Source organism: Triticum aestivum, chromosome 5D, assembly GCF_018294505.1.
Source record: "Triticum aestivum cultivar Chinese Spring chromosome 5D, IWGSC CS RefSeq v2.1, whole genome shotgun sequence".
Taxonomy (NCBI): domain Eukaryota; kingdom Viridiplantae; phylum Streptophyta; class Magnoliopsida; order Poales; family Poaceae; genus Triticum; species Triticum aestivum.
Genome location: NC_057808.1, coordinates 250103997 through 250108611, shown reverse-complemented (window position 1 = coordinate 250108611; position 4615 = coordinate 250103997).

The window sequence follows — 4615 nt, the reverse complement described above, 5'->3', positions numbered from 1 at the left end:
CTTGCTAGTTGAGAGAGCTCGAGAGTGGTTTATAAGCGCTGCTGCGCCCACCCTCTCGAGCTCCTCTCAACTGCAGGCTTTCGGGCCTAACCGTTCTCTTTGCCTGTGGGGCCTACTGGGCCTTCCGCGGGCCTAAATCCTGGCCCATGGACGGGTTTCAAGTCGTATTCAGGCCGTGGTGGCCCAGTAGGTGGCACTTTTTTTTTCTTTGTTGCTTTATTTATTTTATTTTGTTTCTACTTACAACAAAATACTTACTGTTGCTATTTTTATTTATTTTATTAAAGTTCTATGAAATTCAAAGAAATTTACTGTGCATTTAGGTCAAATTCCCTGTATAAGGGCATCTATTTTCACTTTGAGAGGAGCTCAACAAGGCAGAGAGGGACGGTCTTATAAACTGGTGTGAGCGCCCTTCGGTTGGCGAGGTGGGACTAAACACTGACCGCAACTAGGACCAGCCCTTTAGTCCCGGTTTGTGGTATGAACCGGGACTAAAGGGTGAGCCTCTGGTCCCGGTTCAAGCCACCAACCGGGACCAATGGTGGTGGGCCAGGAGCGAGGCCCATTGGTCCCGGTTTGTCCCACCAACCGGGACCAAAGGGGCCGGACGAACCGGGACCAATATCCCCACGAGGCTCGGCAGGCCCCTGGCCGCACGAACCGGGACCAATGCTCACATTAGTCCTGGTTCGTGACTGAACCGGGACTAATGTGAATATTGCCCTGTGACCAAAGCCTAGTTTTCTACTAGTGCATAACCAACAAATATGCCCTCATATGCTCTAGCCTCAAATTTAGACAATCGAACACCTTTCTTGAGAATGAAACACTTACACCCGAACACCCGAAAGTACTTGAGGTTGGGCTTGTTACCGGTGAGTATCTCATATGGAGTCTTGTTCAAGCCTTTGCGGAGGTAGAGCCGATTGGATGCATGACACGCGGTGTTGATGGCTTCGGCCCAAAAGTTGTATGGAGACTTGAACTCCGCCATCATGGTCCTTGCGGCATCCATCAACGTCCGGTTCTTCCTCTCCGCAACACCGTTTTGTTGAGGGGTGTAAGGTGCAGAATATTGATGCTTGATCCCCTCATCACTAAGAAACTCATCCAAGGTGTAGTTCTTGAACTCGGTGCCGCTGTCACTTCTTAGTGTCAAGATCTTTGCATTGTGTTGACGTTGGGCTTCATTTGCAAAGTCAATGACGGTTTGTTGGGTCTCACTTTTCCTCTTGAAGAAATACACCCAAGTGTATCTTGAATAGTCATCCACAATTACCAAGCAATACTTTCTACCCCCAAGACTATCAAAGGATGGAGGTCCAAAGAGATCCAAATGAAGGAGCTCGAAAGGCCTCTTCGAGTAAATGAGAGTCGTGGGAGGGTGAGCCTTCTCATGAAGCTTTCCTTCGATACAAGCACTGCAAGCACGATCTTTAGCAAAACTAACGTTCGTTAGTCCACGGACATGGTCCCCCTTGAGAAGACTTTGCAGAGATCTCATATTGACATGGGCTAAACGGCGATGCCAAAGCCATCCCACGTCAACTTTAGCCATTAGGCATGTCGCGGTCTTAGTGGGTCGCTCCGAAAAGTTAATCACATAGAGACCATTCTCGACATGCCCAACAAAGGCTACTTTAAGAGTCTTGCTCCACAAGAGGGCCACGGTATCAATATCAAAGAAAGTGGCAAAGCCCATGATAGCAAGTTGACGAACGGAAAGTAAATTGTATGCAAGGGACTCAACTAGCATGACCTTCTCGATCGTGAGATCATGAGAAATGACAACTTTGCCGAGTCCCAATACCTTAGAAGACGAGGCATCACCCCACTCGACATTGGTGGGCATAGATGGAATCTTGTGCACGTCCACCACCAAGTCCTTGCTTCCGGTCATATGATTTGTAGCTCCACTATCGAGCAACCATGATCCCCCACCGGAAGCAAACACCTACAAGAGATCAATGCTTGGTTTTAGGTACCCATTTTGTAATGGGTCCTTTGATGTTAGTAACAAGGGTCTTAGGAACCCAAATGGACCATTCAATATACTCATGAGGAGAACCAACAAATTTGGCATAAACATGCCCATCACTAGCACATCATAACACATAAGAAGGATTAAAGTCGCCGGCTTTGTTGGATGGGGTGGTATTGCCCTTCTTGACACCGTCACCCTTCGCATTGTTCTTCTTCTCCTTGGAAGCACCCTCTCCCTCCTTCACAAAAGTTTGCTTGAGAGGAGGAGGTCGTTTGGTCTTGTCATTCTTCTTCTTGTTCTTGGGCTTGGGTGCGAACCCAATCCCATCCTTGGCCACAACTTCCTTTTGGTTTCTCAAAAGATCGTTGAGGTTCTTCTCACCTTGTATGCATGACACAAGGCCTTTCTCAAGTTGCTCCTTCAGCTTAGCATTCTCCTCAACAAGGTGCACATGCTCACAACAAGGGTTAGTAGCATTTGCATTATCAATTAACACCATATGAGGAAAGGTGGCTTTCTCCTTAGTTAGCTTTACTTGGAGTTGATCATGAGACTCCTTGAGGCTAGCATGAACACCCTTCAAGACTTTGTGAGCCTTGTCGAAAATGTCAAACTCCTCTTTAAGTCTAGCAAGATCAACCCCAAGTTTTGCCTTCTCGGAATTTAGCACATGAAACACAACAAGAGCATGATCAAGATCTTTCTTTAACTTAGCATGATGATTGTTGTATGACTCCTCAAGAGCCAAACGAAGACCACGCTCTTCATCAAGAGCATTGGAAAGATCCGAAATCTCATCGGCATAGTCACGACTATGCCCCTCCATCTTAGAGATGGTATCTTCATGAGCCTCGATCATGTCATTGGCTTCACCAAGTTGTTCCAAGAGAGCAACGAAGTGCTTCTTGGATTTACCCTTGAGTTTACCCATAAAGGTCTCAAACTCATTTTCCTCCACATTTGTCCCCTCATGTCCATCAATGCTATCCATTGAAGAAGGATGATTAATGATGATAGTTTTGATGTTGGGGGTTACCTTGTTGGTGGCTTTAGCCATGAAGCACTTGGCGCTGATGTTCTCATTGGGTGAGTCGAAGAGAGACACCCGTGGAGTCTTCGCAATGGCAACGGAGGCCATGGCAACCGACTCACCATCTTCAGCATCATCATCATCCTCATTGTACTCTTATTGTACCACCAATGCCTTGGGAGGAGTCTTCTTGGTGAAGTTGCTCTTGTTGGGGAACGACTTGGCCTTGTCCTTTCTAATGAGCTTGCCACCATTGTCTTCCCTCTTCTCGCAAGGGCACTCCGCAACAAAGTGGCTCACATTGCCACAATTGAAGCAAGTCCTCACTCATTGCTTGCCCTTTGCGCCACTTGAATTGCTCTTGTTGAAGTTTGGCCTTGTGTTCTTCTTGCTCCAAAATTGCCTTGAAGCAAGAGCCATGTGTTCATGATAGGCATACTTCGTATCTTCGAGGTTGCCCTCCTCTTCTTCCTATTCATCCTCTTCCTCTATACTAACCTTGGCCTTTAGAGCAAGGTTGGGCTTCTTTACTCTTTGAGAGCGAAGAACCGCATTGTCGGCGGTCTTATCCAAGATGCTCATAGCAACAAACTCATCCAACACCTCACTTGATGACAAGGTGTGGAAGTCCGGCCTTTGACGAATTACGGAGGACATGGCTTTGTGGTAGGGCATCATTGCCTTGAGGAATTTTCGCTTGATCCAATTGTCATCCGTGTCCTTACTTCCATGATCTCGGAGAGAGACCACGAGTTTGGTTACTCTCTGAAAAAGATCATGAGGTTCTTCATCTTCTTTCATTGCAAACTCGTCGGCTTCATCTTGCACCACTTCATAGTTGGAGCGTTGAATGCTTGCGCTTCCCCGATAGAGGGAAACAACTTGGAGCCAAGCATCTTTGGCCACGGTGTAGGGCCGGAGATGAGAAAGCTCTTCGGGTGGGATTGCTTCTTGGATGATGAAGAGAGCATTCTCATTGAATTGATGATCCACAACTTCTCTAGGAGTGAAGTTACTTCGGTCATGCGGATAAAAACCTTCTTCAATGATTCTCCAAAGGTTAGTGTTCAGATGATTTAAATGACGCTTAAACGATAGACCCAAGAATCAAAATCTACATTCTTCTCAATCTTAGGGGCCAGGCCGGCATGATTCAAATGAGTGGAAGGGAGCGGTCCACCATAGACAGGTGGAGGTTCCACATGGGCAAAGATGCTGGTCCCATTTTTACCACTAGAAGAAGGAGCTTTCTCGCTATTAGCTTCCCCCTTGTCGGAGGTAGCATCCGTCACCTTGTTAGCGGGATCACCGACTTTCAACGGTGCGGTGGAAAGTTTAAGCCCTTCTAAGAATTTATTAAACATGCTTTCGACCTCGGTCGTCATGAAGGTTTTCAATGTGTCCAACGCCACATTGAATTCCTCACGAGAGACCGCGGTTCCCCCATCTCCCGTAGACGAGACCGGATTCACACCAGAGTGCTCCTCCACACCGTCTACGACATCAACCATACTCTTTGGACGGTAAAGTCCTTAATAAAGAGATGAGGCTCTGATACCAATTGAAAGGATCGATATAGTTGACTAGAGGGGGGGGGG